Source organism: Vanessa atalanta, chromosome 29, assembly GCF_905147765.1.
Source record: "Vanessa atalanta chromosome 29, ilVanAtal1.2, whole genome shotgun sequence".
In the NCBI taxonomy this organism is placed as follows: domain Eukaryota; kingdom Metazoa; phylum Arthropoda; class Insecta; order Lepidoptera; family Nymphalidae; genus Vanessa; species Vanessa atalanta.
The window spans coordinates 2,075,513-2,096,780 of NC_061899.1; the positions used below are offsets into that span (position 1 = coordinate 2,075,513).

At 35.9% G+C, this 21,268-nt stretch overlaps 1 protein-coding gene across 3 annotated transcripts in view; it reads right to left on the minus strand.

Annotated features, from left to right (window-relative positions):
- The window catches only part of LOC125074982 (putative fatty acyl-CoA reductase CG5065), a 71,771-nt gene that overhangs the window by 18,198 nt on the left and 32,305 nt on the right, over positions 1-21,268 (minus strand). Inside the window, exon 1 of one of the 3 annotated variants that reach the window (XM_047686489.1) lies at positions 2,682-2,795. The exons of the other annotated variants lie outside the window; for them this stretch is intronic. The gene's annotated coding sequence lies outside the window, so the exon portion shown is untranslated. Of the gene's footprint in view, positions 1-2,681; positions 2,796-21,268 lie in introns of those variants that run through there. 3 annotated transcript variants of the gene reach the window in all.

Consider the following 21,268-nt stretch of genomic DNA (forward strand, 5'->3'; position numbering starts at 1 on the left):
AGACTGTTTTTTGACAAAAGTGAATTTCGTATTTTTGGTTAATATTTTTCAAATGACGATTCAACCAACTATTTTGTATATAGCTACTAACTACTGAGCTTGCTGGTTTTTCTCGGCAGAATCTACATTCCGAACCGGTCGCATATTTACTTTTAATACAGTTGTGTAAAAAGACGCTTTAAATTTTTCGTAAAAGTCTACTCGAATAAAATGTATTTTCATTTTGATATCAGCTTTAAATCAGTCGCGTCACTAAAATCTCTATTGGTCCGACTAGCTATTGGACCTCTGGACCACGAGGTCTGTTGCATTATAAACTACAATAGACCAACGAGTCGGTTACAGAAATTCTGTTTAACAGAATCCACTATCATCTATGAATAAACGTAAACCGTGATTATATTCAATGCAAAAAAATATAATAAATAAAAAAAGTTCTTTTTGAATTTTGGCATGGTCGCTTTTTTCCTTAAAAAATAGTAGTAGCAATTACCAATTTTAAGGAATTACTGATATTCCTATTTACCCCTACAATTAAACCTAAGGCTTGTGTTAGGAGGACGATAATAGCTCGAGAATTCAGGATCGAACTGGCGACTTTATACATCGCTAGACGTCCCTTTATCCAATCGTATAAATCATTACGCTATAGACATTGGTTCGTAATGTAAAGTATTAAGTTTGTAAATATCACACCGATGGGTTAGGGCCTGTTCTAAATTTGAGGGGAAGATCTAAAGCTTATTCCAGCAATGCTGGTTTTCTCACGACGTATTTCTTACCACCGATAACGATATGAATTATATACACAAACTAGCTGAACCTGCGGCAACACAATTTTTTAAACCTCGTTTTGCCTTCTTGGGGGTGGAGTTTCGTAAAATCCAATCTTAGCGGATGTCTACACCCTATAAAGAACCTATCTGCCAAATTTCAAATTTGTAGGTATTATATTAGTGGTATATCGCTTTTATATATATTGACGACCTCCATGAACGAGTAGTGTGTACACCGGTTTTCATGGGTACGCCACTCCGAGGTCCCGGGTTCGATTCTCGACGAGTCGATGTAGAAAAAGCTCATTAGTTTTCTATGTTGTCTTGGGTCTGGGTGTTTGTGGTACGGTCGTTACTTCTGATTTTCCATAACACAAGTGCTTTAGCTACTTACATTGGGATTAGAGTAATGTGTATGATGTTAACCAATATTTATTTATTTATAAAGTACAGGAAAATTAAGTTATGATTGCCTGAGTTTGAACTCGCAACCATCGGTTAAGATTCACATGTTCTAGACACTGGACCATATCGTCACTGGACTATACGAAATATTAACTACGAGCATCATCAACGTACCGCTTTAGGAACCAATGGTTTTACTTTTTAAACATAGTTTATCTAGTGTTTATTAAAACGATTTGTCTCTCTTTGCCATAAGTAATTGGACATTCGAAAGAACAGGACAGCATTCTAACTAATCACCTACAAAAATTCTTAGAAGTAAAGTCGTAAGATATTATATCCCCTGTGCCAATAATTCCGATAGTTCATTCGGCTTTAAATAGGAATAAAGAAATATGCGTATCTGTTAAGAGATATAATCATAACATACAGATGAATAAACAGTGTATACTTAGGGCTATCTCATTAATATAAAATAGTCATATACTTGGTGGTAGGGCTTCGCGCAATACCCGCCTTGAAAGTCATCCATTTGGGTTATATTCTCCAGTCCAATCCAAAAAGTAATATTAAGAATTCTTGTGTTCCAGTTTGAAAGGAATGAATTAGTGTAACTAAACTAGGGATATAGCATCTTAGTTTCCAAGGTGGCGCTTACCATGAGGTGGGCAATTTCCCAGTCTAACCACCTATGTTAATTTAAATTTTTCATTTTACAAAGACCGACAAAACTCAGTAGTTACTCTTATCCGACGATTGAATTAAACGGTTATGTTAACTAAATACAATCAAGAGGAGTCAAGTTTATTCCAACAGTAATGTAAATATGTGTCAGAATTTTATCCCACGCATGCAGATATCCTCACGATGTTTTCACAAATTAAGTACAAGAAAATACATTGGTGCATTGATAAATTGAAATCATATTCTTCGGTTTTTCAACCGTTGAGCTATTTCCTAAAAGCAATATATTGGAAATAGTGAACGTCTTGAAACGTGATCTTTTGTTAAGATTACTTGACATTACTTTATCAATCTATTGCTATTAAATCGTTGATAATTATTATGTACATAATATTACATTACATAAAATAAATAATAAAGTATTTTTTTTTTAATATTTGCAAAAAATATGCAAAAGTAGACATTCATTATGCCAATAGGCATTCCCTTTCAGACAACTCCATATTGACCAGAAAATATATTTTACAAATAATATAAATCCAGAAACTATATAAGGACAATCCCAATCAGCAAATATATACAAAAGTAAATATATCAATGAATTAAACACACACATATATATGTTATAACAAGATATGAAAAATATTTGGACGGAAATGTAGAGGGAACTTTGATGAACTCTATCAAGTATTTTCTAAGAGTCTGGCGATCGTTTTAAATGATTAGTATCGCTAGTATGATCACAGGATTCACCCAAACATATGCCACGCGAATGAAGTCATAGCTATCAGCTAGTAATACATAATATAGGATTACCTGTCACTTCAAAGTAAATATCAGTCCAAACATTTTCTTCGAGTCAAATTTAACAATTTCACACAGATCGTTTATATTTATATTACGTATACGATAGACACGTGTATATCGTCGTGTTACTACCGATAAAGTTATAACACTAAACTCAGACTGAATATTTATCTGATAAAATATTTTTTTCATTGATAAAACGTGTGACGTGTTGAGTTATGTAATCTGTCGATTTAACGTTTACTGGCAGGTAACAGAAGATTTGATTTTAAGGTTTTATTTGAAGCGTTGCGTCTTTATTTATATATATAGATTCATAGATTATTTTATTAATGGCGAATGAACGATTTGTTGTTTGAGCTCAGAAGGTTCAGTAGCCTTATGGCCACTAGTCCAACGAGGCAGTTGTATGAAATAAAAAGCACAAATGGCTTCAGCACGTAAAGCCGTTAGTTTTGCGTCTGAACTATCTCCTATCTTCTTCGATTGATCACATCAGATTTTAGGAGTGTAGTGTAGTACATATACCAAAATAACATCTTTTTCAATGTTTCTGTCTGCCTGTTTGTTCCGGCTAATCTCTGGGACCGCTGGACCGATTTTGACGGGACTTTCACTGGCAGATAGCTGATGTAATAATGAGTAACTTAGGCTTTATATTAGTCTAGTCAGGGTGGACTATATTCATGAGTAGTATTTGAAATCAATCGCGTGACGCCTCCCGAAAAAATGAGGCACTGCTGATTTTAGTGGGTATTGCGGTGTACTAGGGCTCAAAAGCGTTCTGGGCATTCGTGAGTCTCACATAACCCCCCAATTCACGTGGTGCGAACGTGTGACGCGTTTATCCAGTTAGGTAAAAGAGAAAAGATGGGTTATTTCCCCTTCAAATCTAGACTTGAGATTAATAAATATGACTGAATGATTAAAACTAAACTAAACTAAATACATTTTTTTGCGCGTCATACTAATAATAAACATTTTAAATACAACTTCATCAGTGGGACATTTCCGGAGTGTCACTTACTTAAGTCTCAACCAGATGTTACGAATAAATGCTAAATAGTTTTTTTATTTTTTATTACATAACTTCGACTGTTTCTTGGTGGTAGGGCTTAGTGCAAGCCCGTCTAGGTAGGTACCACCCACTCATCAGATATTCTACCGCCAAATAACAGTACACTGTATTGATGTGTTCCGCTTAGAAGGGTGAGTGAGCCAGTAATCACAGGTACAAGGGACATAACATCTTAGTTCCCAAGGTTGGTGGCGCATAGGTGATGTAAGGAATGGTTAATATTTCTTACAGCGCCTTTGTCTATGGGCGGTGGTGACCACTTACCATCAGGTGGCCCATATGCTCGTCCGCCAACCAATGCCATAAAAAAATAAATAAAAAAATGTGAAATATATTTTGACGCGCCTTGGGAAGTCCAACTCGAGTGCTGTCATTTACGCCGAAGTATTATCGGGGAATCAAATGATGAATGAAACTGGGGTACTGCTTTCCGCTGCTCACGATTAATTTTATTTGATTGTTTTAGATTCTTTTTTTCGAATGTATAGTCGCTGTTGGTCATAATGGCCTCTACAGCGTCACCGGGTGGGCGAATCGTAGTAGACTGCCGGATGTCGGGAGCCCACTGAAGGCCTAAGAGTATGCACGTCCTAAGGGAGCCTTCTGTGAGGCTGGATTTTGGCTTAAGATCGTTGGCGTCTGGATAAAGCACAGAGTATGCTATGTACCCAGTCATACGCTTAAGCGCGGACAGGTGGTATTGAAAGAGGGCCATCGACGCCTCCGGTGGGGTCGCTGTATGTTGTGTAACCTAACGAGCTAACGATCGTCGATCTAATATCATCGCAAGATCGTTTAGAACGTCTTTAGGACGTCTATACATTGGATAAGTCATATGCCATATGTTATTTTACACGATATATGTCCAGTAGCGAGTATCTAGTCAGCAAGATTCAGAAAAGTGTCAGTTTTATCGTAGCTTACGATTATTATCTTGTTAGTATTATATATTATTATTATTATTAGGTATATATTATTTATATCGGTTACGGTATTCAACTTTAGCCTGAAACGCAATCGTTAATAAACAGATGAACGACAATTATCTTTCGATCCGATTAAATAAACTGGCAAGCTAAGGTAATTAGTATCTTTAGGGATTGGGAAAACAATGATACTCGTTACAGATTTCCGTTAACCTCAATTGGAATTTGAGACACGTACTAAATTATGATAAAATAAAATACTTGTATTATTTAGAACGCTGTGCCTTAACTTTGGTTATCACCAGAAACGTTATGTAAAAGTCTTATGCTTCTATATTGAATAATAATTAATTAAATAAGATTATCATAAATCTACTAGCAAATCGGAGAGAGATGGTGTCCGTACCGAATTCTGCCACAGCGGCAAAACGTATAATGCACAAATGTTTGCTCTAACTCAATTCGATGTGATGACAAAACAGGATCAACGGCTTTCCGTGCTTTCCCTGGCAAGGGAGTGTACATACTTCCAACTTATAGACTCCGGGTTGTTACTGAGAAATTCTATAGATAAGGGGTATCATTTATTGTCGGCCTGACTGTAGGTATCGACCCAGGGCCTCGGGACCTGCAACCTTATATCTAACCATGAAAATATCGAGAGTGATTAGTTCCCAAGAATTTATAATAAGCTTTAGGTATTTACTTATCCATTACCAGAAAATGCAGCGCCTTTCGGAGAAGGTTTTAGTATGTAATATTAATTACGTTTTTAATTTAGACTATTGACAAGCGTGAATTTCCTTCTCTCATGCACGACATATATCAGATAGCCAGTGGAATGTGGCGCCATCTGTTGACGAGTATTTCTATCACGTTTATTGAGGAAGTTCGTCCCACGTTGGTTTGTATCACGTCAACTTGCTCTGAATAATAGAAGATATTACATATTTAATTGTAAATGCCTATTTCTGAATTGCAAACACTTCTGCATTTACGTGTTCGTATCATTGATGATATTCTGAATGTATTTGCTGTTAAAACACTTGGCTCTTGGTTTAATTGTGCAAGCTTCATTAAAAGTATAGCATCTCGCCACTGGTGACAGGAGGGCATTCGTTTCTTTCCCAGAGGATCGGTATTGCGTTTCAACGGAATGCTGATAGCATTCTTGCCACCATTCGGCGCTTTCAAGATTTATACAGTAACTATTTTAAATTCATATTTGTATATATTTTGTTAATAATTCTAATTTCGTATGTCACTTGTAAAATGTTGTAACTGATATATTAAATAAATAAATAAATAATAATAAATAAATAATAATAGACAACATCACATAAGTTACTCTGATCCCAATGTAAGTAGCTATAAGCACTTGAGTTATGGACAACCAGAAGTAACGACGGTACCACATACACCCAGACCCAAGACAACATAGAAAACTAATTAACTTTTTCTACATCGATTCGGCCGGGAATCGAACCCGGGACCTCGGAGTGTCGTACCCATGAAAACCGGTGTACACACTACTCGACCACGGAGGTCGTCAATTATGGGGATATTGGGATATGCGATTTTAATACTTATATTCCTTTAAATGGTCTAGTTATATATGTTTTAATAAGTAGGCGGACTAGTAATTGGAACAACTCATAAGCCAGACATTGGCGCTTTGAAGAACGTTAATCATTCCTTGAATCATCAATTTGTCACCAACCTTGGTCAACCAACCAACCTTTATCAATTTGGGGCATTGCTGTATTATTTAAAAAAAAAAAGATTGTCATACTGAAGTGTAAATATGCCACGTTACGGAACAAATCTAATTTACACTCGGGATTACAGAAAGCCAGTGTTGCTATGTGCAAGCGTTACGCAATACTAGGAAAGTACATTAAAAATTGTATTGTAAGTTATCTTAAAAGAAAGATAGACAGATGGAGCTACTAGCATTTATCAAATTAAGGAGACATCACACACACACACAGCTTACTGCACAAGTTTTTATTTGTCTAGTCTATGGGCCAGGTATTCACAAAAATCTTACAGCGCTCTTCGGGTTCAATACAATGACGCACTTAGGGTGCTGCTGCGGCTGCCTCGTTTCTGTAGTGCGTCGGGTATGTTCGCAACGGCGCAAGTTAACCGTTTCTTTGCTACTCTGCGTAAAATATGTGGCTCTTTAGTACAAAGACTACGGGGTAGCACCAACAGCATCTTAGGTATGATCTCTAATAGACTGGATTGTGTATATGTCAACCATTGCTGTGCCATTTCAACTGGCATAGAAAAATAATTAAAATACTAACCTAGAAAATAAGTTTTTATTGTTACTAACAAAATGTTACTTGATAAAATCTAAATATAAATAAATAAATAGGCTAATTTTTATACTTAAAACCTACTAAGACCCCCTTACATACAGACAAAGCCGTAGGCGATAACCACAAATATTACAATATATTAAATAAGATACGTTAATAAAACTTAAGCAATAATAGTTACATTATTAATCTATGTTATTATTAATAATCACATTATTAATTATTATTCGCTCGTATTTTAGTTGTTGGTTATAAAGTGTTAGGTACAAAAAGTAGCCTACGTTCTTTCTTGGGGTCCAAACTTGCTTGATAGTAAAATACATCAAAATCAGTTCAGCTCAGTGAAAGCGTAACAAAAGACAGACTTCACATGCATTTATAATATATATTCTTTAGAACTTGAAATACGGAACATAAGGACTCTTCAGACGTTCAATAATTATTTATCAAAATAGCAAATATATTTCTTTTTACGTTTATCACCCCCACTCTAAAATTGGAGGGTGATTATTTCCACTCGATCCATCGAGTGGGGTATTCTTGAAAGTCTTTTAAAATCAAGTCGATTCTTCTTTGACCATTTTCAATTTGATTCTTAACTTTAAGAAATTGAAGTTCAGAGTTGTTTTTTCTCCATACTTGGGAGTAATTATTTCTCTATACCTATTTTCAAAGAATCGTAAAGAGTTTTCAATAAATTTATGATTAATAGGCAATTAGACGGCATAACTTTTTCATTGACCCGAAACTGGAACCTTAGACCAAGGGATCACAACAACGGTCAGTTTAGCGAGCCATTTTTTTCTTTTTTTTTTTTTCTCTGCATAACTTCATTATGCGTTTCCCCCACGTGAAGTGGTGGGGGTAAAGTGGGACTCTTCCAGGCAACCAACGCTGTGTATTAGGATAGCTCGTAGAATATGAGGTGGGTGGTGCTGTAATAATGAATAAAATAACATGAATCTACTATTAATAAAACTAATAAATATAGATTCTTAATAATAGTAACCTTTATTCAATATAGAGTTACACTTGCTTGATAGTCAAAAATCTACCGCCGGTTCGGAAATTAATACCTCGGACCCGAGAAGAACCGGCAAAAGAAACTGCGCGGGATTTTTTTTAATGTTATTTTTTACTCTCTTGCCGCCCTGGCCGAAACAGGTCAGGTCGACATTATCATTATCATCATACTGACGATGGCCGTTGTCAAGGAACAGCCTATATTCCTGTAAACCCCTCCAGTTAATCCTACGTACCTACCTAAACGAATCTGACTTTCATATTGCTGAAAGTTTCAACCGTTGAGCGGTTGAGTCTGAGGCTGTGTAATCCATTATTTGACCTCAATGGAATTATATATTAACCTAATTAGAACATTTAATTATGTACTATTAAATATTAAAACACTCTTTGAATTATTAATATATGTTGAAAATTATAGCAAACTGTATGTTATGTTTTGTAAATTAAAAAAGTAAGGTAATGGAATTGATTCTTTTGCAGATGGGCAAAGCAAAGGGCAAGGTATTAGACATATAAGACGGACTCCGTGGTCGATTAGTGTGTACACCGGTTTTCATGGGTACGCTACTCCGAGGTCCCGACTTCGATTCCCGGCCGAGTCGATGTAGAAAGTTCATTAGTTTTCTATGTTGTCTTGGGTCCGGGTGTTTGTGGTACCGTCGTTACTTCTGATTTCCAACACAAGTGCTTTAGCTACTTACATTGGGTTCAGAGTAATGTATGTGATGTTATCCCATATTATATATATTATATATATATATAATATATAAGATATTCATATCCTATAATAAAATCTCGCAGACATTTTTAACTTGCCGATGCATAAATTAAAATCATTAATAAATAAGTCATATTATTCAACAACAAGATCATATAGATGATAAAGAAGCGTGGAGCTAATACTTGTTGACTTTCGGGTGGAATCTGTTTATATTGTATTTGACTGACATAACTAAAAGAGTAAATGAGTTTCTTGTCGGTTCACGGTACAATCTACATTCCGAACTGTTGGTCTCTCTTTTAATATAGTTCTATGAAATCGTGATTTAAAAGTGCTTGTAAGAGCCTACTTGAATTGTTATTTTGATTTTGATGATTGGGTCTGGACGAAGGAATTCCTCGACAATTAAATGAAGTCTTTAACAAGAAAAAATAAAAGTCTGTCCTTTAAAATCCCTACTTTTAAAGTAGAACTGTTGGTAAAGCTGACTGTCTCCACCACGATACTCTAATACCGGTTAGGACATCACAAAGACATGTTCTAACCGGCAACTCTTTTCTTCGCCGCACAGCCAAAATAAGGAATTCTCTACCAGCACACGTGTTCCTCTCCGCCCATGAACTGGGTTCCTCCAAACGAGGCGTGATAAGGCATCTTGCGGTCCAGCATGGCAACGGCTATTGCAGTTCGTTCTTACTTTATTAGCCGTCTTCGCGTTTGGACTCCAATACCACTAACTATCAGGTGGAGAAGAGTCATATGCAGTCATATAGCATTTATATATACGAGTATATATAAAAAATGAGAGTCAAGATGGCTCAGTGGTTAGAACGCGTGCATCTTAACCGATGATTTCGGGCTCAAACCCAGGCAGGCATCACTGAATTTTCATGTGCTTAATTTATGTTTTTCATCTCGTGCTCGGCGGTGAAGGAAAACGTCGTGAGGAAACCTGCATGTATCTAATTTCAACAAAATTCTGCCGCATGTGTATTCCACCAATCCGGATTAGAGCAGCTTGGTGGAATATGCTCCAAACTTTCTCCTCAAAGGGAGAGGAGGCCTTAGCCCAGCAGTGGGAAATACAGGCTGCTAATGTATGTAATAAAAAATGTGTCAGAAGTTCAACCATTATATCCTCACGGTGTTTTATATTCGATTTTAGATATTTGTAAAACAAATCTGTGCGTGTTCCGATTTGATCTGTTTTAAGTTCCATGTCTGACATAAGTGGGACATTACGTGTTATATTAAAAAGCAGACGTTATCAGTGATACGTGTGATAATTTTCGGCTGATATCGATGTAGGTTTAAAGTATATAGTTAAGCTTATCTATAAGTATTTTTTAAGTTATTCGATAAGAAAATTGAATTTTGTTAATTATGGTATTAATCCTATTATATAATTATTATTTTTTTTATAGACGCTTATTCATGATCACTGACATACTTTATGTTTAGAGGAGAGAAATAGAAAAATATAAGAAGTGGTTAAAAGGAGACAATAAAGACTTTTTTAAATAAAAAAAAAACGTGAGCGTCAAGGGCTCGATAGAAGTGACAACTTAAAAAAAAAACGTCTTGAATAAGACATGAATAAACTTCTATGACTTGCCTAGAGCCCTTTGCATGACTAATCCGGCCCTAGCAACAGTGATACGAACTCTCATAGAGATTAATTATGAATTGGTAAAGCGTTGGGTGTGTTGTTTTCTTTCTTTTTTTAGGGTTCCGCACCTCGATACGAAACGGACCAATCATAAGAACACTGTCTGTCTGTCTATCTGTGTGCCTAACCTTTACCTTTTCTCATGAACGCGCTGATAAAGTTGAAATAAATAACAAATGCTGAATCTGCGGTCACTTGGAGCGCTAAATCTACGCAATCCGATATGGCCGTTTAATTTGCATTTTCCATACATTCGCAAGGAAATCAAAACCTATTTGGTACTTCCTAATTTGGTATTTGGATGACCTAGAATCATGGAATTTGGCAAGAAGGTATATCTTGTAGCACAGTACGAAAACCGTAAATTTCTTGTTACATCAGCATCTGTTTGTCTAATTTTCTAATTGTACGGAACCCTCAGTACGCGAGTCCGACTCGCATTTGACCGGTTTATTATAATATAGGAAGGCGGACGGGCAAATAGGCCACCTGGTCCCATAGAAAACTTTATTCAGGACACGAAAAAAAAGTATATAAAAAGAACACAAGTATATATATACATTACATACATACATTAGCAGCCTGTAAATTTCCCACTGCTGCGCTAAAGGCCTCCTCTCCCTTTAAGGAGAAGGTTTGGAGCATATTCCACCACGCTGCTCCAATGCGAGATGGTGGAAAGTATAATATATTCAGACAATAAAATATTACTATAATTTACAAAAGACCAAAAAAGGAAAGAGAAAATAAGCATAAAACAAAAAAATAAAGATATTTGGTTATCAGTGGTTAGAACGCGTGCATCTTAACCGATGATTGCGGGTTCAAAACCAGGCAAGCACTACTGAATTTCATGTGCTTAATTTGTGTTTTAAATTTGTATCGTGCTCAGCGGTGAAGGAAAACATCGTGAGGAAACTGCATGTGTGTAATGTCAACGAAGTGGTATACACACAACCAACCCAACCAACCAGCGTGGTGGAATATTTTCTAAACTATCTCCTCAAAAGAGAGAGGAGACCTTAGCCCAGCAGTGGGAAATCTACAGACTGTTAATGTAATGTAAAAAATAACTGTACACGTGGGATGTAGGACATGGATAGTATTTTTTTTACATGCAGCCTTTTCTGTGCCAACGCCCGGCCGTGACCTCGGCTTATTGATCGAGAGTCCAGACGCGTAGAGAGAGTTGTACAGACTAACTCGTGTACAGATAAATCCATACACTTTAATGCACTTTAAAAAATCATAATATACTCATGATTTAATAATGTTTTCTGTAATTATTGCTTATAGTTGTAGTGTTAAATAACTCATTCAGCGATAGTCGTTTTAAATTTCGTCGCCGGTTTTAAATTATCACATAAAATATAACTTTTGCTATAGGTGGCAAATGAGCAGGAAACTCACTTGAAGAAAAGTACCTCACACCGCCTACTGTAATACCGACGGGCTTATGATAACGGGCTTTACGTTGCCTGCCTTTAGGTGAAGTAGGATCTTTTCTTGAAGATTCCCCAGAATCGGTTCGGAAACTTAATGACAGATAACGATAGAGTTCAAAATGGATACAAAAAGAGCGAGATGACAAGTATTATGTTATCAATTTAAAGCACAAGTGTACTTCAACTTACATATACAATATAAATAACTCCTGAATTTGGTGGTATAACCCTGTAGTTTGTACGCAACCGCATCGAGTCGTGTTATTACGCACACAAGTACTGTGTTGCGTAACGTTGTTAACACACACGTGCACACAGCAACAACACGAGAAAGATATTGATATGTACAGATAACAATTATCACTTTAAAAACTTCAAACTTTTTTTTGATTATAGCTCGTAGAGCCTATAGCCTCTATAGCCCGTCTGGGTAACTACCACCCACTCATCAGATAACCCAAATAGTAATATATAAAATAGTATTCTTATTTGAATGGTTCGTGAGCCAGTGTGACTGCAGAACGAGGAACTTAGTTCCCAAGACTGGTGGCGCAATGGCTATTTAAGTGATGGTTATTATTTCTTATAGCATCAGTGTCTATTGGCAGTCGTTACCACTTACCACAAGGGTTTGAGAACGAGGTTTTGTAAGTCCACCACAAACATACAGCAGGTTTCCTCACAATGTTTTACTTCACCACCGAGCACGATATAAACACAAATAAAGCCCAAAAAAAAGTCATTCGCTAGCGTGGGTTTGAACCCGCAATCATCTAGAAAAATAAACGCATTCTTAACATTCTACCACACAAGACACAAGACGACCTCCGTGGTCGAGTAGTGTGTACACCGGTTTTCATGGGTACGCCACTCTGAGGTCCCGGGTTCGATTCCCGGCCAAGTCGATGTAGAAACAGTTCATTAGTTTTCTATGTTGTCTTGGGTCTGGGTGTCTGTGGTACCGTCGTTACTTCTGATTTCCATAACACAAGTGCTTTAGCTACTTACATTGGGATCAGAGTAATGTATGTGATGTTGTCCAATATAAAAAAAAAAAGACAATATACTGGTTACTCTGCTTACTTTATTGTGGTACTAAGTTCTTTTACGCGGCTTAGAGAGTTTACTGGCAGATATAGTCACGTAAAGAAAAGCCGTTATCCCCTCCAAGCGACCTTTCCCTCTCTTACCTTTCTCTATGTCACTTTCCTCTTAAATGCGGTTTTATTCAAACTATTCTAGTAATTCTCTAATGGTGTTAATTAGTTTCATTGTGTATATTATTTTAGACATAATATGTAGTACACCTCTATTTTTTTTTAACTAAGAAAATCGGCAATCTGCGTACAGCGCTATATCTAGTCTGTGGTCTGAGATGACGGTGTAATGTCGGTCGGTGCTCAATTGTCGGTATCCGGTAAGTGTCGGTTAATATGAGAAACCCTACGGAACAAATAATGTGGTTCTAAGATTGTGATAATAATAACAATTATTTATTCGTATTGATCGTTTTGTTTATAATCATAGAAACAATTTATATATAAGCTCGATACATAAAGAATATATACGCGTTGCCCTCATGACGTCATATAAACAACAAACGCATTGCTCTTATGACGTCATAAGGGAGCGTCATGCCGTGTCACGGTATTTACTTGGTGGTAGGGTTTTGTGCATGACTATCTGGTTAGGTACCTACTCATATACACCAAGTAGCAATACTTGTAATAATTCGTGAGTTAGCCAGTGTAATTAAACGCACAACATAATACCTTAGCTCCCAAGGTCGGTGGCGCATTATTGTTAATGGGCGGTGGTGACCACTTAATATCTGGTCGTTGCCTGTCCGCCTACCAATATTTTATTTTATGCTATAGGTGGCCAACGAGCAGGAGGCTCCCCTTATCCTAAGTGACTACCACCGCTCATGGGCATTTCCAACACCGGGGGGGCTGCAAGTGCATTGCTGGCCATTCAGTAATGAGGAAGAAAAAAAAGGCATACGAGTGAGTCTTATCCTCGAAACACAGTAAGTATTTAAAAAAAAAAAATTTTAAGATATTACCAATGTTAAGATTAACAAGCAAAAATTTATTTGATGACACGCTTAAATTCATTTAAGTATATATTTTTTACTAGCGACCACAGTTTTTCAGTCGTTAGACAATACAAACCGCTATGTCGCTGCGTTTTAAATCTGTAATATCTTTAAAAATATTAATTTAAATTTCATGTTGTACAGGGCGATATTTATCTATATTAAATGCAAAATGTATTTGAGGTACTTAATTTGATAAGAATTAATGCTGTTTTGCTTAAAATCGCTTCGAAAATAAGCCATTATTTCTCGTAAAATGTAAAGGATAAAAAATAGTTATTGTGGGTTATCCATAAGATATAGACATCGCGGACTTTGTTGAAGACTTTTACAAGGTGTACAATACTGTAGTACATTAATTTCATTTTTCTCGTAGGGTTCAACCAACGTTTGCAATGTAAGCGCAAGAAATGTGTTTATTTATGACATCACTTCAGAAACCTCTAGAATTATCAGCGTTTCTCTGCTATATTGTGCATGTATTGTACATATAAACCTTCCTCTTGAATCAATCTATCTATTAAAAAAAGTCGCATTATAATCCGTTGTGCAATTTAAAGATCTAAGCATACACAGGGACAGACAACGGTAAATGTCATTGTTTTGTATTATGTAATGACTACTTAAAAAGTAAAAATCTTTTGGTAATAATGGATTCAAATAATAGTTTCAGATATTCTACCGCCAAACAGCAGTACTCAGTATTGTTGTTCCGCGTTTGAAGGGTGAGTGAGCCAGTGTAACTACAGGTACAAGGGACATAATATCTTAGTTCCCGAGGTTGGTGGCGCTTTGGTGATGTAACGAATGGTTAATATTTCTTACAGCGCCATTGTCTATGGGCGGTAGTGACCACTTACCATCAGTTGGCCTATTTGCTTGTCAGCCTACCAATAGCATAAAAAAATAATTAAAGGCAGCAAAATTTTAAATAGTAGGTTGTTTGAAAGCTTGCAGTGGTTTCATTCCAAAGCACGTAAACTGTTAATCTTTCGCTTTTTTCCGGTTGAGCCTGATTAACTTTTCACTGGGCTGTGGACGCGTGACTTGGGGGCCTCGTGTATTAATTCAGACAGCCCAGAATAGCACAGCAGCCGAGGTGGTCTCGTGCTGTCGTACGTACTAACGAGGAGTGTGGGGAGATCAACTTCAACCCCTGAGGAAATGGACCGAGGATGAGTTAATTCAACATGATTCCGCAGCCTCTCCGAGCAAAAAACTTCCATCACTGTGGTTTTAGTAACGCTCCCACATAATCCGATTTCCTCCTAGAGGTACCTCTCTAAGGGTTCCCACAGCGTGAAAAAAAAATTGACTACCGTCTCATAAGATTCTTATGAAGAAACAGGAGCAGAAGGGTTACTTAAGGGTTATTTATAGGAAACGCTTTTTTAATTTATATAAAAATTAAATCGATTTTTATCTTATAGTTTGGGCATCGAAGCTAATATCAGCCAATAGACCAATATACAGACCTAGTTGTCGCCTGCGGCCTCGCTCGTCGCCTATGCCCTTATTGTAGTTCAAGTTTGCTTCATACAAAATTGCGTCAAATTCGGTTCATTGGTTTGGCTGTGAAAGAGCGACAGACAGTCAGACAGAGTAACTCTCACATTTATAATATTAAGTATAGTATAGATGTATAGATTAAATAAAAAAATTATATAACACAAAGTATTGTTGTTGTTGACGGTACCCACCCAGACGTGGACCGATAAAAAATATACCGACAGCAAAAAAAATCGAGTTCAATAAAAATACGAATTAAATAGCAGGCTATACAGATTTCAAATATATATTTATATTTGTATCAAATATATAAAACATAGTACGTATTCTAAGATCGCTGAGCGTGAGTGGTTTGAATGAAAGAAGACTGGAAATAGCTCTGTGCATACTTAATTGGGTTACCATTCATTCACCTGCAAAGAACCATTCATTCACCTTGAACGGATTTTTGTATAGAATTTCAAATGTACTTTTAATATATATGCCACGTCCTTGGATATTAACAAAAGGGTTACCATTCAAAATACTATAACCCTACTAATAAATCAAGATTACCTTACTTCATAGGATCATTTCTTTAGTAAGCTCTTTACGAGATCAACACACTACGTGTGATCGTACCAAAGATAGTACATTAAATAAAAAAACACGTGCCATAAGGTATGTACTTGGTAGAACTTTGTGCCCCTTGTGATACAGCTAACTGATGAGTGAGTATTTGATGATATACTGCCAAACTGCAATCCTTAGCACTGATGTGATCCGGTTTAAAGGTGATTGAGTCAGTAGTTTATGGTCTATTGACGGTGTTAAGGATGACTAAACTCCCTCCGTCGTCGAGTAGTGTGTACACCGGTTTTCATGGGTACGCCACTCCGAGGTCCCGGGTTCGATTTCCGGACGAGTCGATGTAGAAAAAGTTCATTAGATTTCTATGTTGTCTCGGGTCTGGGTGTATGTGGTACCGTCGTTACTTCTGATTTTCCATAACACAAGTGCTTTAGCTACTTACATTTGGATCAGAGTAATGTATGTGATGTTGTCCAACATTTATTTATTTATTTATTTCTCACAGTAATAATATATATAGCCTGTAATGACCACTTCCCATTAGGTGGACCATTAGTCTATCTTCCTATTTTAAATAAAAAAGGCATCTGTCATACACATTTTTCTCACAGAAACGTTTATTTATAATTTTGATCGCCCAACAAATTATTTCACTTAGCTTAAATAAAACAAAGATTTAGGGCTTGTTCCTCCAGGTCGTCCAAAGATACTGTTGGGGGGACGGTAGTGCATCATTGTGGCGTGTTTAAGTGATCACGGGGTTTTGATTTAAGCGAAAGTTTTTAGTGAGTAGACTGATGATGAGACAAAAGTTCCTCATAGCCTTCCACCCACAAATTGTAACGTGTAAAATATATCAGCGTCAAATAAAATGTTCGTTCGTCTGTTTTTTTTTCCAAAACAGGTTTCTCGCGAAATTTGCTTTCGCTGAACTCTCAATGAGTAATATTGTAAAATTATATGTAAGTATATTTATCAACACAAAGATGAAAATATTGTTAACGTCGATCAATACTATCGGCTATAGATCTTCAGTCAGATGAGATAAACTAAACAAATATTATCTAATTAGTATTTTTGCAGTCATTACTGTTTGCCAACTTTACCGGACATGTATCAGGTTAAATTCAGTTTTATGTACATGTATATACATTTAAATACATAATTAATTATAAAAATATATTGTACAGATATAAATAGAATTTGTAGTTTTTTTTTTTTTTGCTATCCCTACTAAACAATACAACGAAGATTGTTTTCAGATTAAGCAACTTCTCAACAGTCAAGGTCGACAGCAAATACACGAATTTGAAATTTTTCTTTTTGAAAATAAATCGCTTAAGGCTAAAAAATAATGTAAATCTAAACTTAACTCTCGGACGCCAATGTCTCGTCAGAATGACGTCGCAATACTAAGCAGGGGTAAGGGGGGGGGGGGAACAAATGACCCAACTTGTTTATCGTGTCTGTGTCTTCGAAATAGACTGCCCAATCCTCATCCTGTATGATAAACTAAATATAATATACCACAACAATAAGAAACGGCGCGAAACTCAGTAGTTATTCTTTTTTCCTGAATCATAAAATATATAAAAAAATAATGTTCATCTTTATTACTCTGTATTATATTATTTATATTAATATTATAATATAATAATAATGTGTAAGTAGTTCTGTCTGTCTGTTGCTCTTACACGGCCAAACCGCTTAACCAAATTTGGTATGTAATTTTGTTTGCCTGATTTTGTATGCCTATGTAACCTGACGCCTAAAACGCGATAAAGCCGAGGGCGACAACTAGTATCTCAAAAATCTATGCGTTTGGGTTCTATTTTATAATACAACTAGCGACCCGACCCGGTTCTACATACGATTTTCTCAGCTTTTATGTCATTACACAATACAAACCGCTACGGCCCTGCATTTTAAATCCGTAATATCTTCAAAAATATTCATTTAAATTACATACTGTAAGGGGTCATATTGATCTATATTAAAGGAACAATGTATTTATGGTACTTTTTTGGACAAGGATTAATGTTGTATTGCCTAAAATCACTTCGTATATAAGCCATTATTTCTTGTAAAAAGTAATGGATAAAAAATGGTTATTGTGGGTTATCCTTAAGCGATAGACATATACCGTCACGGACTTTTTTGTAGACCTTTTTAAGGTGTACAATACTGTAGAAAATTATTTTCATCTATATTTTAAGGATCAGCCAGCGTTTGCAATGAGAGCACAAAAAAATGTGTTTTTTTCATGACATCACATCAGAAATCTTCAAAAATGGCTTAAAGATCTAAGCATACACAGGGACAGACAGACAACGAGAAGCGACTTTGCTTTATAATATGTAGTGAAACTTTATCACGAGGAATTGGCAGCGTCATGTAATAGGAGAGAATGCTTTTGCCCAACAGTGGGACGTTACAGGTTACTTGCTTAATTTACTTCAAGTTAAGACGCTGTCAGCGAAGTTTTTATTATTTAAAACTACAAATGTACAATTAAATGTTTTAAAGACATTGAAATATAATACGTAATTACTCAATAAATTATTTAATATTGATAGTTAAAATTAATTTTGTGTTATGTTGAAAACGGCTGAAGAGATCCCTCGTCCGGGACCAGACCTAGTGCACAATCAAGTCGTTTTTACTAAAACGCATCATCGTCGAAACTGGACCCACGTGCAAAATACTACAACTAACTTAGCTTGCAATTTTAGTAAATATTTCAAGTGAAGTAATACTTTGTAAATTGTTTTATATGTTAAAATTCTCGGCATATATTATACGTATAAACCTTTCTCTCGAATCACTCAGTTTATTGATGAGAATCGCATTTAAATCCATCACGAAGTTTAAGCGTACCGACGACGATATGCGACTTTTTTCTAGTAAGTAAATATATCATTGTATTGCACATATAGCTAATTCTAATAACAGGAAAAACAAAACAGAAGGCAAATAAACAAACAACTTTAAACATAAATTGAGATCTAAATAATCTATATAATTATTTATGGATCCGTGAAAAAATGGCGTCTTGAATGTCAGCAATGACACTATCGGAAGTTTGACAGTTAAACTAGAGTGAATATAATTACGCGTATTAGTTACGTGAATTAGTTTTGTTTTTTTATTTAACATTTTTTTAAAGACTAAATTAATTAATCTAAAATCATATTAACAGTATTTAAAACGGGATATTTACCATGTTTTTTATTTTTATTGGAGCTCGATATTTCGACATTATCTACGAATGTCTTGTTCACGAGACTGTAATATCCCGTTTTAAATACTGTTAGTAATAAAAATAACCATGTTAATTTAAAATCTTAAAATCATATTATTTACGAAAGAATACTTTTATAAAAAAAAGTCTGGATTTAGGCTCGGGTTCCATCACAGCACTGATTGAATAAGAATTGTGAATATGTTTATTTGAAAAGTTTTTATCTTCTCTGGAGGATGCTATCTACGGTAGTAGAGTTTAAATATTGTCGATTCAAAAAATGTTTATTTTTGAATCGACAATTTATTTGATTACAAAAATAAACATATATTCAATAAGATCTGTGTTAACTTTTTAATATATCAGAGCTATTCGTAAATCACGAAAGATGGGAAGACGAACTTTTAAAATTCCAAAACAAAGACGGGATGAGAATAGCTGAAGGCAGGAATGGAGTGAGATGGAGGAGGCCCATACTCGTCGAGAGGTCCTTAGTTAAAATTAGATTAAAATAATAGTCTTCTATTACTATTATTACTAAGGAATTAAAGAGGCTTAAATAACATAAATAAATTAATAAATCACGAGGATTTTGTCGTTAAACCTAATGCCATAGAATGTTAATATGTAACTTTATTAGTTTAAATGTAACTATAGAGGTTTTTGCTTGCGTTTTTAGAGTTCACACGGTTATTTAATTATGCTTGAAACGAGCTCAATGTATTTTGGGTACACTCATCTAACATCGATTAATTGTAACCATTCGTCAATAACACTACAGGTTTATCAAAATCGGTCCAGTATTATAATTATACTGGCTACCCGACCCGACTTCGTCTTTCAACTTGGGTAAATAAAAACAGAGGACAATGGAGGAGCCTGTACATGTATCACTGCTGGCCTCCTCTCCAGTTTCTCGGAGTTTTTTTTTATTGCTTAGATAGCAAATTAGTAGGATTGTGACCTGATGGAATAATGGGCATTTGCAACGCTGAAAAGCTAGCAGAAGAGTTGCGAGCCTTCAAGAAATGAGTAGGCTCTTTTCTTGAAGGTTCCCAAGTCGTGTTGTGTCGGACAAAATGAAGGCGTAACCTGGTTCCATAGAGTGATCGTGCGTTATTTATTCCAGCACGCTCTTCCAACGCGGATTGGTGGATACATGCAGGTTTTTTCACGATGTTTTGGTTGACTGAACACAATATGAATTATGAACATAAAATTCGGTTGTGTGTTTTGACCTCGCATCTCGACTCAGACTTTAGAAGCCGTTACATATGCCTTTACCAAACATCAATACTTAGTATTCTTGTGTTCCAGTTTGAAGTGTAGGAGTAGGTTATACAGGCACAAGGGACATGATATCTTAGTTCCCAAAATTGGTGGCGCATTGCCGATGTGAGGGATGATTAATATTCATGTGGTAAGTGGTACTACCACTTACCATTTTCCATTCATATCTAATTAAAAAAAAGAATACTATGTATGTTATGTTAATACAACAGCCTGTTAAGTTCTCACTGCTGGGCTAAGGACTCCTTTCCCTTTGAGATGAATGGTTGAAGCATATTCGATCACTTCGAGCAATAGATTAATTAGACACATGCAGATTTCATCACGATGTTTTCCTTCACCGCCGAGCACAAAATGAATTATAAACACAAATTAAGCACATGCAAATTCAGTGGTGCCTGCCTGGGTTTGAACCCGAAATCATCGGTTGAGATGCACGCGTTCTAACCACTGGGCCATCGGCTCTGAGTACATATATATATTATATAGTAATAACATTTCGATAGCGTGAATCACACGTCGATTGTGTTTGAAAGTTGCGACGGTACAAAGTGAAAGTTAAACGTGGAGAAATTTTAAAGAAAAACATGAATAAGCCATCGAACCATATCATACAAGTTGTCCCCCGCGGTTTTACTCGCGTTTTAGGGGTTGGTCGGCAGATGTTTCAAATAAAAAAGTTCCCATATCCTTCAT